Here is a 14505-nt window from a genome sequence, read left to right as displayed (position 1 = left end):
CTTTAGATAAAATAACATTACTCAGACCATGCCTATCATATTATCACTTTATAAAAACTTATAGCATGATAGTAGTACACTAAATATTTGTTAAAAATTGAATTGAATAAAAAAAAATAAAAAAATTCTGAACTTTTGTAAAAAAAAAAGAAAGATTGTTTGTTTCTGGTCGCTATTCCAAAAACCAGATCCTCATCACACAAATGTGTTAGTATCACGTGATACAGATCTAGCATCCTTTCAACGTGAAAACCACGTGACAACAGAGTAACATATATTCATCTAATAAGTCAGGTGAAATAATCACGTGGGCTTTACAAAAAAAACAAAAAACATCAACAATAACAACAAGAAATTAGTTATTAATGTACATAAAAACTACGACTGAAATTTCATATCAACTTGAAGAAAACTACAGAAGAAAAATACAAATTGCAAATTACTACAATCTTTTAATCAAGCAATTTATTGATACTCATAAGAAAAAAAAATTTAATTTTCTTGTTAACTATATTCTGATCAAAACCAAACGTATTACTGAGTATTACAATACAATCCATTCCTTAAGCCTATACTTTTTTAATACATGACAAGCGCCAATAGCTTGAACCAGCCCACCGCACCCCTTTCTTGTTCCCACGACTTGGACTCGACCGTATTTAGAAAAAATCAACACAGTTCTTCTGGCAACATTAAGTAGGTAACAAGTCCGTGTTATTAGAGCCATAACATTTGAAAAGCGGACGACCTAGCATAGAGACATACGGTGTCTAGAAATGGAGATGTGTGTGTGTGTGTGGTTTGATTCTTCTACTTTTTTTTGTTTGTTATAGCTTTAATATTAGACAGACTGAGCCAAGGATATAGACGTCTGCCAACTTTTCAATGTGTGCGTGTGTCCTCAAAGTCTTGCTGTAGAAGTGTAAAAGTCCTTAAGTTATTGCGTGATAAAAGTACAAGTTCTTAAACTATAGCAAGAAGTGTGCTTGAATCCTGAAGCTAGTTTGGTAGGGATGAACTAGCTCTTGCTATATGTGTGTCTACAATTTTATGCTACCGTTAGATGTGTGTTTGAGTCTTTGAGCTAATTTTAGGTGTGTGTATAAATCTTTAAACAATGTCCGATCAAGCTGCAAATGGTCAAGGCTTGAAATTACGACCAGAAATATAAGATTGATGCATAACAAAATGAATATATAACTTTCTTATTTACCTGTAATATAATTTCTGAAACATAGTTAGAAGTTACCGTACAGTAAAACCATGGTAAAACAAAAGAGACATTTTAAAAAATGTGTTTTATTTCACTAGCATTGGGCAGTTCTTTGAACCGAAAGTAGTACAAAGCAACAGAGAAACATTTCAAAATTAAAACAAATACTGTACGTCACAGAACAGATTATGTTATAAACAGGATTTTAAAATGGATAAGATTCCCCAGTCCCAAACTAAATGCAGCAAATATTTACCAAACAGAACATCACACCATCGATACTAGCAGAGAGAGATTAATGACGTCATATACTTATTGCTTATTATGGCCAGAAAGTAAGGGGGAAATATTCGACATAGTGATACCATCCTTCTTGAGTAGAACACCATAACAATGTTGGCTTTTGTTTGAAGTTATTAGCTTTTATCTGGAATATTTTTATGATTCTAATATATAGCATTTATCATGCACTGGCCTGTTAGCTTTTGTGCCTAGTAGTATCAACTCCTGGTCTTCACTTGTGGCTCAGATGTTGTGTCTGGCCGAACTGTTGTCACTGACAGAGCAATGGGTAAAGGCTAGAATCTGTCGCCTGAATCAGAGAGCTTCGGGCATGAGGGGTTCGTTGGCCTTTGCTGGCTAGAATCTGTCGCCTAAATCAGAAAGCTTCGGGCATGAGGGGTTCGTTGGCCTTTGCTGGCTAACCTTCTTGGAGGAGCAAAACTCCGCTGCCTTGCAATTAAAACCCATTAATCCTATGTAAAAAAACAACAGGAGCTGGTGACCCTTGGGCAGCTTGTAGTACACTTAACTACACTCTGGCAGACCTTGCGACGCTGCTGATCCAAAACTGATCACATTGTAAGGCTAATGGCCAGCCTTCTGCGAGATTTTCCATCTTATCTTCCATGCTTTCTTGTCCTCTGCAATTTTAGTGCCAGTTTTCACAGCGCTACGCCATGGTGCTCTATCATGTGCTTCAGTCTCCCAGGTGGCGGGGCCAGTCTTGAAGGCTTTCAGAGACGCTTCGAGGATGTCCCTGAAGCGTTGAGATTCTCTTTCGAAAATTGAACAAAAAGGAGTCTTTGAGGGATGCAGAACTCTTCAATCTTGGAGGCGTGACCTTCTCATTGCAACTGAACAACTCTCCATGCTAAGTCTATCGTAAGTATTGCGTGTGTGTGTAAATGTGTTTATGTGTGTGCATGGTTCTCTTTTTTTCCCCGCTTCATTCCTTTTTCTTTCTAGTTACTCCATTGAATTCATCATTGCGTTTAAACTCCGGACATACATACAGACATACATACAGACATACATTCATATAGACATGCAAAATTACATAAATGTTTATACATTTTTGCTATAAGACAGGCATCAACAATCACTCCCAACCGTTGACACCATTGCATAATAAATTTCTTGGTGTCTAGAGTTTAGTCTGTTACAGGTTTAGAATTTGTATAAGTCTACTTCATGAAATGCCTGGCTACTTGGACACGACAGATACTGGCAGGTGACATCTGGGACTGCTGGCGGGAAACGGAAATCGAACCCATTCTGCCAAACACACACACACGAACTAAATCATACAAACACACATGCATACTCCATAAACGTAAAATGTACAATTATAATTGGTTAGACAATTTATTTGACAAAAAGCAACAAACAAAACAAACAAAACATTTAATTTGGTGATGATTACACAGAAAAAGTGAAGGCATTGGACACTTACTCCATGACACGATCGGAGTTGCACTGTTGAGCAAAATAAAGCGATTTTTAAAAAATTCGCCGTGGTTCTCAAACATTTTTACAAGCGTGTCCTACAAATATTGGGAGATTGTCATCTATGGTGCAGAATTTTAAATAGCTTATTTTTTGTAGCATCAAGCATACATATAACAGGAACTGTGGATGACCTACTTATTTTAAAAGGACTAATGCTAATTTGTGCTCTTCTACATCTTTCTTTCGCAGAATAATGTACTTTCAAGATGAAGATGTTTTAGAGTTTAGAGATTCTTTCTCTCATTGGCAGTAAAGGTAACAACGTTAAGTTCCCCTTTCACACCATGCGATCTATAGAGCAGATGATGTAAAGGTCATCTGCTTCTGCTTCTGTGACCCACGGTTAACGAGGGTGTCATGTGGCCAGCATAACGACCAACCCCCTTTACTTTTCCCCAACTAATGTGAGATACCCATTTCAGCTGGGTAGACTCAGAGGCGCCCTAAGAATCCCAAAATGTAAAATCCCAGCCCTCGCCGAGATTTGAACCCAGGACCCCAGATTCAGAAGGATTCGAATCCGGGACCCTACATTTCAGAAGCCAACCGCTTTACCACTCAGCCCCCGCAAATTCTATCACTGACAGAGGAACTAACAAGCGATACTGAAGCAGAGCTGATGCGCAGAGGAACAACTCCTCTAGAGATCAGCAGCAGTGACCTTTACATTTAGCCTACTTAAATATTACATTTTCTTATTCCAAAACGTCAATCTTCCTCTTTCCGTCTCTTTCGTTTTTCTACATGTTTCTTTAAATCGCCAACCTTCCTCCCCCCCCCCCTCAAGTTTCCCTATGGACTCCCATCTTTGTTTCTGTTACTTTACAACGTATGTAATTACTCATGTAATGTGCATTGGCTCTTATAAATCACAATGTAGTTACTGTCATTACCAATAGGCATAACAAATCCCATATAAACAACAAATGTCTACAGAGAGAAATAAAATAGGTTGAAAAATGTAACAAGTTTGATCAAATAGTTTCTTTAATATGAATGCTTGGAACTTGTAGGTAGTTAGTTTGTTGATAGGTTGAAGAAATTAGTGGTTAATTATTAAAATAATAGTAACTAGATTGAGTCCATAGATATTTACAGGTATTGACTGGAAAAAGGAAATAACTTCATGTAACTTGAAAACATGTATATCTATTGTTGTCGGATTTCCGAATTCTGAAAAGTTGTATGATCTTCAGTCTTAGAGATTAAACAAAACTATAATGCTCATAAGACTAAGACTAAGACTAAGACTAAGACTAAGACTAAGACTGCTTTATTGATCCTTACGGAAATTTGTTGTGATTACACAACACAACAGAAAAATACACATAAATACAACAGACAACATAAAGAGTTCATTCAGCGACTACACACAGGTATCTTGGTGCATTTCATGTTCCCTGATCAATGAGTGGCGGTGATAGAGTCTGACCGAGTGAGGTACGAACGAGTGCTGTATAATAAAGTACACAAAATTGCAAGTCACAAATTTTCGTTTCATAAAACTCTTTTATCGGCTAGACTATATTTATTTATGTCTATGATTGTGTCACTATGAGTAGTCTTTCTTAGTCGCAGTTTAATGAGAAGGGGACAACTCTGGATTTCTTTTTCTAGTATGACAGGTATATAAGAGATACACACCGACAGCTCCCTCTCCCCCCACACAAACACACACCCGTGACACGTCACTTACATGAAGAACTAATTCAGACCTGAACATGCAATGAAGGCAAAATATTATTTTCAATTTTAACTAATGTGATAGAACGATATATGTGAACCCCGTAAGCGCTATAAAGATCAAATCAGGCGCCATTTTGCCCTCACTGGCATAGAGGAAAGTAGCTGGCAGCAGATGGCCTGTGTAAGAGACGGAGAGTTCTCACAAAGACTGCGGGACAAACATTTGAGACCCAAAGAAAAGTCATTATTGAAGACAGGAGCAGAAGACGTAACGAAAACTTAAATAGACCGCCAGCGGACCACGGCTTTCTCTGCTGGAGATGCGGGAAAATATGCAGGTCGCAAGTGGGTTTGCGTAGACATGTGAAACACTGAACTTATCCTTAATCTTCGGAATCGAAGACATTGCCATTATTATTATTTAGAGTATGAAGAAATATTTAAAACACAAACTTAAGAAAATACGAAAGGACTTGAGAAGACCATGTAAGTAACACTGGCAACTTTTTTTTTTGAGCGCTAAGATGAATATAATGTCATTGAATTTTTAATGGCGTGCATTGCAGGTCTGTTTGAGATCCAGTCGTGACTTACATAAGGACTAACAGAGTGCACAAAACCAATAGCAGCTTTGCACTATGGAGCCACTAAACAAAAAATTGTCGGGACTGTCGGGAGGGTGAGACGGAGGAAACCGGCCAGCGGGTGTATTTGTCAGTTGTCACTGTCAGTTGTCACTGAACTTATCAATGGCAGACATGCGCGAGACTTCGATGACACAATAGGAAGACTGACGCATGACGTGCTCGCGCGGGGTGGGTAAATGATCGAGGCGGTAGAGGAGAGGGGGGGGGGTCAGCAGTTGGATGGGTACCATCGGAGTTGTTTCAAACATTCATTCCTTAAGCTGTCTCTATGTTTTATGCACTGGGTCATGTCACGTGACTCGCATTGTTGTTGACACTGTGTCGTCCACCCCCCTCCCCGGGGGAACATCATTAACATCGAAACAATTTGTACACTCAAAGAGTGATTCACGTGGATAGCGCTTTAGTAGTTCTACCACGGAGTGATTTACTCGAATCACGCAATCTGTGTCGCTATCATTCTATCCAAACGAAACAAGCAAGCACACACACAAAAAAAAAAAAAGTATCAAGAAAAACGTACAAAATACTTTAAAAAAAACAACATTAACTCTTTAACTCCGTAATTATTTTCCACGTTCCGATGGAATTATTTATTTGCTCGATTGTGTTTCACTACCATGTTCTTTTTATGTATGACAAATTAAAGTTTATGAAACCAATAATTAATTTAATTTAATGAGGTCAAATCAACATCGGTATCGTCAGTTAGGAGAGAAAGAGTTAAAGCTGAAACAAAGTGTAGTTGTAACAATTCGTTTGGATCAGTCATTTCATGAAGTTCCTAATAGATCTAGACCAATAGCAATAAATCTGTGCAATTAGAAATATTTGTACCCATTGCTTTTTGTTTAGCGATATTAAATGCGTTTAGCTTTCTCAATACGCTATTATCCTATCACTTCTCTGGACCAGTGGGGAAAACTGGATTGGGGGGGGGGGGGAAGAGAAAGGAATATTTATTTAAAAAAAAAAAGGGGGGGGGGATGACCTGTATTCGAACTCATGACTGAAGCCTCATCACGTCGTCATTCCGACCAGTCTGCTAAGGAAGTGTGTATGAAAAGAGAAGACTGTGTATATTTATCTAGTGTTTGTTTCTAACGGCGACCTATAAAACTAATTCAGCGCATACCACCACCTCAGTCAAGTACTATTTCTTTTCCTAGAATAGGGTATATTAATCTATTGTTTGTTTCAAACTTGCTTTAAAGCGGCGACATTTAAGGGGACAATTCAGCTTACACCACCACCTTATTTCTTTCCCTTGTTCAAGATAGCCACAAAAATAAAATAATTATCAATAGTTAATTCACACTAATAGTTTCTTTTTATTATTGATTCTTGTGTTGTCAGGTAAAAGAAATAATTGTGCAAAATTTCAGCTTGATCGAGATTGGGTGATCCAATTTTAAAACAAATGGCTAAAAACAAAAACCGAAGCAACTTGACACGCAACACTTTGTGATAATATCTTATAACATTTATGAATATGTTTTTGTCATTTGGGAAAGCAATGTTATTTTAAAAAACATACACAGACACATACATATCTAGATATATCCCAAAAGCTCACTTGAAACTTTAAATGTTCATATATTATTCAAATTCAAACACTTCAAACACTCCACTCCGCCCCACCACGAGCAACTAAGTAAGACAAAGTAATAATCGCCTCTTTTATTCACATATCGATTCCAAATTCCTATCATTAATTGGAGGGGGGGGGAGGGAAGAATCGAGTAGAAATGCTAAAATCGGTATCCCCACTCATTTGAATTATGTAGAAACGTAACACTTTTACTTGCTTAGAAATTATCCTCATTTTTATTTTTTTTTGAGGTCTTCTCTATCCGGCAGACATTGGATTGAAGCGTGAAACTGTCCGACTTGTATGTACTCAACCTCCTCACGATATCAAACTATTTCTTTGGAACAAAACGTTTTCACTGGTCAAAGCAAAGGCTTGGTCTCGTCTCAGTAGACAAAAGTGAGAAATATATTCCCCATTGACTAAAACAGAGGTTGTCTTCTCACCAATGCACTGGGAAGAACTGTCGTTCCTAGCGTATGTTTCATAGTTAGTCGCAAATAATGAACTACTTCAAAAAGTCGTTTCCTCTAAGTATTGAGTTACTATATATAGTAGTTTTACAACCAATGGCTTACAGACATGTTATTTTGTGCATATGTGATGCAAATCTAAGAATCTCAGAGTATATTTCGTGCCTAAACACATAGAATCTGAATCTGTGTATTTTCTTTCAAAAACAGGCGAGGAAATGCCAGTCCAAGTGCTGTGAATACAAGATCAAGGTTTCGTGTACTAAACACATAGAATCTGAATCTGTGTATTTTCTTTCAAAAACAGACGAGGAAATGCCAGTCCAAGTGCTGTGAATACAAGATCAAGGTTTCGTGTACTAAACACATAGAATCTGAATCTGTGTATTTTCTTTCAAAAACAGACGAGGAAATGCCAGTCCAAGTGCTGTGAATACAAGATCAAGGTTTCGTGTACTAAACACATAGAATCTGAATCTGTGTATTTTCTTTCAAAAACAGACGAGGAAATGCCAGTCCAAGTGCTGTGAATACAAGATCAAGGTTTCGTGTACTAAACACAGATTTGATAACTGATAGATTTTCTTCCGGCTGGGGGACATTTATAGCAGGGCCGGACATCGGTATTACGACACCCTGTGACACATATGGCCAGAACAATAATTTCCCCTTTTATTACTATTAACTATAGGGGCGGAGAGCTCAACAGAAAAGGGAGAAAATGAGTAAAACATAGAATGTCAGAATGAGACAGGGGAAAGAACTTAATCGAACTATATCTGTCAATCGTCTTTGTTCTTGCTTTTTTAAAAACATATTTTATTAGCACATATGTTAAAACTCTGTGTGCATAGTAATGAATATTCATAGGAGATAAAACGGTAATTCAGGAGTCCTGTGTTTCAGTAGCGTAGCAAGGTAGTCATAGGACCGGGTTAAAGAACAGGAGTGGTGGTCGCCCTTTTTTGGTAGATATTGTGTAACAATAATTAAACTGAAACATATAAATATCGGTATGGCAAACATATTTCTTAGAAGTACTTCTTGGAGACTATAAAGGCTTGGGCCCTGACGCATTGAGTACCTTGCAACAGTATTTCGCCATCTGACTTTGTTCAGGGCCATTCCCCAGAGTTGGGTCCATATCTATTCTGTCATCCCTTTTTCTTGATATACCGACGCTTGCATTAGTGTCCCAACCTTTCTCTTCTCCTGTGGGTTCCAATCTAGGGCCCCAGTCTTACGACTTTTTCTGTTGAATTGCATCATTAAGCAGCAATTTCAAAATGTCATATATAGTATGTAGGTATATGTGAATATGTTCGATGTGTGTATGGGGTGCAGTAGAATTTCTGCTCTGACAGTAATCTAATCAAAATAGCTTTTTAGACTTGAAATTATAATTCCTTCAAGATCAATTGCAAGATCATACAACCAAAGTTCATTTCTGTCTCCCATTCATCAGAACCAAAGTTCATTTCTGTCTCCCATTCATCAGAACCAAAGTTCATTTCTTTCTCACATTGAAATGTGGGCCCCTTAGTCTCTAAAGGTTAGGAACCACTGGCCAACGGTTTCTATGAAAGCTTGGAATTTTCGTTTAATCGCTACACCTCATCTTGCTGCTAAAGGAAAAAAAAAGATTTACTCGGAGGAAAATGCTTAATGAAGGAAATATATCTGTTGATTTAAAGCGCAGACTAGGGTAAGGGTGGGTGGGGGGGAGGAGTCTGAGCTCACACTTCTGCTATTCGTATGTCAATCATAAACATGACATGCAGCCCTCGCCTATATGAGACATACCATTTACATCCGCATCTTAACAGTTTTGGGGGCTCGCCCCAAGTTTGACTATTCCTTCCTTTTTTTTAAATTAACTCCTGCCCCTCCTCCCTTACTCTTCAACAACTCCCCCCATCCATTTTTAAATCCTCCCGGCATCACTCCTTACAGCAACGGAGAAAATGTCTGTTACAATTGAAACTAATATAAGCATCTATCAAGCCGAAATGTCAAAGTCTGGGAGGGAGATAACTCGCAACGGCTAGTCAGCACAGAGTCAAGAAAAGGTAAGTTCATGAGGAGGGAAAAGAAAAAAGGTTAAAGGGATGGAACACGAGCACAAGTGCCGGCTAACGGAATGAAACCGATAAATAATATCACATGAGATACCCGATTGCTTACAGAAAGAGAACCGAGGGAGGAGGGGAGGCTTGAGGAGGGGGAGAGAAAAAGATCGAGAAATAAATAACAGGGAGTTAGGCTGTGGGCGAAACTCATCTTCCAAAAAAACAAAAAACAACTTTATTTAATTTTTTTTTTTCGGGGGGGGGGGGGGGGGGGGAGTCGTAGAAATAGTCCATCAAAAATGTTAATTATAGGAACTTGTATATTGCTACAGTTTTGTGTAGATGTGATCCCACCGCTAATTTAATCTTTACATTCTATTAGTAGATCTGGTGAAAACAGTTTCGTAGGTCGAAACAGAAAAAAAAAATGTTTACTGATAAACTTTTCTCTCCAGTTTAGGGGAAGAGTGATGAATATCAACTATCGTTTTTGTTGAGCTCTCTAGAGAAGTTGTCGATATGGTTTGGTTGTTTAACTTGTATGTCCAGTGATTGTACAAAGTAAATGTATTGTTATTACTTATTATTGCATAATGAACTTGACATCAACACGTTTATACTATTGGATCTCTTGGACTAATTATTTATAAACTATTTAGTATTTATGGACTAACCTGTTTGTATAACTGATTAATTATTAATTTAACTTCTTGTTATTTTTACAATCCCTCTATTCAAGTCAGAACTTCATGGAGCAACCTGGGTGGGTGGAACCTGGGTGGATGGAACCTGGGTGGGTGGGACCTGGGTGGACACGGATATCCGAAACGGCTCTAACGATTTTGCTAGAAAATTAACAGTTGGTGTATATCGCTAACTTCCACAAGCGCTGAATCTCAAAGCGATGCTTTTCATATTGTGGTATTTAATTGTTTTTGTTCCTTTTAAAATTAATGGTCGATACTAGTCGATAGTGGTACTGTAAAGTCAATGATTGCTGCGTATTTTTAATGTTTGTTAATAAATAGTTGACTAGATCGATGAAATCCACCGTATGGTCTAGTAATACTCTCACTCAGTAAATGGAAATAACATCCTCGGGCAAGCAGTTTTAGAACGATAACTCTTGGACATACAATTTTGGAGCGGTAACTCTTGGACATACATATTTAGTATGATAACTCTTGGACATAGAATTTTGGAGTGGTAACTCTTGGACATACATATTTGGAATGATAACTCTTGGACATACAATTTTGGAGCGGTAACTCTTGGACATACATATTTGGAATGATAACTCTTGGACATACAATTTTGGAGCGGTAATTCTTGGACATACATATTTGAAATAATAACTCTTGGACATACAATTTTGGAGTGGTAACTCTTGGACATGCTTATTTGGAATGATGACTCTTGGACATACAATTTTGGAGCGGTAACTCTTGTATCTAAAGCATGAAATTGCTAAATCAACACATAAGTACGAGAGTTGAGAGGCCAAAGTTCAAAAGAGCCAAGAATAAAATGAGAAAATGTGTAGAGAAAAGCATCAGATCTAATAACCAGTTCTTCGCTTAACCTCCCATACGATATCATATCATTTTCAATCTATGTCTATATTCACAACTATTTGCATACATTAAAAGTTATCACATGATTTTCTTCTACACTTTGGGGTCTGTGTCTATTTTCATAACTATCAACATATTATCAAAACCATCACAAGAATCTTTTTAAACATAGAGGCCTGTGTCTATTTTCACAACTAACAACATGCGAAATTATCACAATTATTTTTTTTTAGACATTAGGTCTATGTCTATTTTCACAACTATCGAAAGAGATTATCACAAGAATCTTTTTAGACTGAGGTATATGCCTATTTTCACAACTATCGAAAGAGATTATCACAAGAATCTTTTTAGACTATGAGGTCTCTGTCTATTTTCACAACTATCGAAAGATAGAGATTATCACGAAATGACACGAAATTCTTTTTGCATTGAGAGGTCTATGTCTATTTTCACAGCTTTGAATTTAACGATAGTTTGCGATTCACTTCTTTCCAATATTTAGATTCCTACTTTTTTGAGTTGTTTGTGAGTGTGTGTGTTGGTGTTAGGGTGGCAGGTATTGTCCTCTAACACAAGGAAATATATTTTTTCTCTCTCTATATTCGGAATGTTTCTGCGCGTTTTCACACATATTTCTGTGTGTATATAAGATCAAGTTTTATGGACGCGATAAGGAACACACAACTGGAGAAGTGTCTGCAGCTGGGGTGTGGGGGTCGCTAGTGGTAGGTGGCTGAGGGAAAAAAATTGGGAGAGGGAACAATAAAGAAATCAACAAGCATCCCCAAACAATAAATCGAAAAGGAAAAAAAAGAGGGGGGGGGGGAGGGGGAAAGCAGATGTTGAAGATTGAGTAAGAGTGACCTGCTCTTGCAAACATGTATCAGCCCATCGCTTGATTTGCGTCCTCTTGTTATCCGTCCCAGCAGCCGACAGTGTGGAAGTTTTCATCGCCGTGCGAATTGTATAGATTTCAAACCGCGCGGTGTCGCTGATTTAAAACCCGCCACACGGGGTGTCAGGGCAACCATTGTCACGAGCGGTATTCTCAACTTGATGACACACAAGGACCCGGCAGGGAGGGAGAACCGTGGGGGGAAGCCGGTATTATCTCTGCCTCGAGAGGGCGTGGCCAGCAGACAATGAGAATAGGAAGCCAGGAAAAGCTGATAAATACATCATGAACTTGTTGATGGAAGGTGAGTCCTGATGGAAGGTGAGTTCTTTTTTTTTTTTTTTTAATCAAGTCTACAATTACTGCAATCTTTTCAAAGAAGCAGACGGCCAGACAAAGAAAACGGGGAAGTGGGCGGTAGTGTCAGAAATGTCAAAGGCGGCACCGCGCCAAGTGATATATGATTTGGTTTCATGCAAACATCTTTTAATAATCTGTATTTATTTTTATGAGCTCTAGAAAAGTTGCATATTAAAGGATTAGTCTAAAATTGTAGCAGACTGTACTTAGATAAACAGGAAAACAGGTACACTTTTGGATCGGGTTAAGAAATAAGATTTGTTTTTAGCGAAAAAATATTTTTATTCTTTGCTTTTCGGTGATACAGTTTTAATAGACTACTGAGACGTTATTTAAAATCATACTTAATGTAAAAATGAGTATGTTTCAGACGTTATTTAAAATCATACTTAATGTAAAAATGAGTATGTTTCAGACGTTATTTAAAATCATACTTAATGTAAAAATGAGTATGTTTCAGACGTTATTTAAAATCATACTTAATGTAAAAATGAGTATGTTTCAGGCGTTATTTAAAATCATACTTAAAGTAAAATTGAGTATGTATCCTGCTTTTAAATACACCAACTTGTCTCTTCTAGAATCATTGATGTCTTCTTTGTTTTCAGCCCACGTGCGAACTGAAGGAACAATGCACAGTTTCCACTCCAATCTCACAGAACAATAAAAAATAAAGTTTCGAAATGTTTGCAAAACTCTTTCATTTAATTCTTATCTTTCTATGACATTTTATTTCATCAAGTCAAGTTCAAACGATAAACTAGGTCACTACGTCAGCCACTCAAGACGGATCTGACCAGCTAGACACGAGTCTATCCCGCCGAAGCAACCTGCGCCATTTGTTAGTTTCCATGCACATAGGATCTGCATTAAGGTTCAGTATCTCGTCTAGGCCAGTCTAGGGATCAGTTCTCCATAGGGTTTCCTTTATCTCTGTAACAGCAAATTCTCTAGACGCACTCAAGGAATTTCGAATCATGAGAAGTTACGAACAATAGGACGTCGTTAATCCGGACGTCAGTAATACGGAACGTCAAAAATTCGGACTCCCCGCTTTGTCCCTCTGTATATTTAACTTAAATTATAGGAATTTTTTTTTATGTTGTTGGTAATAGGGACCTTTATAATATTCCGCATTCGGTTTTCCGGACGGACCTGGTTCCCTATAAAACCGTTCTGGTGTAGGCCCTATATAGCCTTTAACAAATAGATATAGAGATAAGCTATATAAGTGTTAATGAGGCGCGGTGGCCAAGTGGTTAAGCGCTTGGCTTTTGAACCTAGGGTCCTGGGCTTGAATCTTGGTGAAGACTGGGAGTCCATCGAACTCTAATGGGTACGTGACTTTAGCTGAGGAAAGTAAAGGCGGTTGGTCGTTGTGCTGGCCACACGACACCCTCCTCGTTAACCGTTGACCAATGAAATAAATGACCTTAACATCCTTTGCCGTATAGATCGCAAGGTCTAATAGGGGACATGTTCTTTCCTTTAATCTGATGTAAGTGTTAGAGAATTTTAAAATGTGTGCTATGAATAAGTTACGAATGTCGTGTGTGTGTGTGCGGTAGAAATATTTTAGAAGTGTTTAATAGTATGATGATTGGGTGACCATCGATTCGCACTGGCAAGACGGAAACTTAGACTTTGATTCTCAAGAAAATATTTGAAAATGTAGAACCTTGCATCGCGCACCTCCGTAATTATTTGTCACCCCCTCTTTTGAGATAGTGTCTGGCGTGAGACTTGTTTTGTTTTGTTTGACATGTTTCGGATGTTCCTTCAGAGTTGAAGATAATTTACTTCCTAGTCCGAACCTCCCGCAGGACGACGGGGGATGGGAGCGGGAAGGGTAAAAACCCGGGACCATTGATACGTTCGAACGACAGTCCAGCGCGCAAACCGCACGACCAGGTAGTCAGTGTCACTCTTCTATTTACTTGTCCTACTAAACAAAGTATATTAGGAAAATAAGAAAATTCAAGAACAAATAAAATAGAATTAAACTAGAATCCACCTTTAAGACCAGGCTGGGAAGCAGTATTGAAATAATACACTCACGTGATATGTAGGTTAAGAATAAAAAAAAATGTTTAATGCTCACACTGTATACCACGAGCCATGTCAGGTGCCAGCGATGCATGCGAGGAAAATGATTATAACGCAAGTGACCGTCTGTCCTATTTATGAACGGTATAGACCAAAT

General features: G+C 38.0%; 1 protein-coding gene across 1 annotated transcript in view; it reads right to left on the bottom strand.

Moving 5' to 3' along the window:
* Positions 1-14505, bottom strand: part of LOC106069384 (protein Wnt-4-like) — a 94289-nt gene that overhangs the window by 17288 nt on the left and 62496 nt on the right. The gene's annotated exons all lie outside the window — the stretch shown is intronic.

Source organism: Biomphalaria glabrata, chromosome 1 (genome assembly GCF_947242115.1).
Source record: "Biomphalaria glabrata chromosome 1, xgBioGlab47.1, whole genome shotgun sequence".
Taxonomy (NCBI): Eukaryota; Metazoa; Mollusca; class Gastropoda; family Planorbidae; genus Biomphalaria; species Biomphalaria glabrata.
The sequence above is the reverse complement of the archived record's forward strand: the minus strand, read 5'-3'. Positions and strand labels throughout refer to the sequence as shown.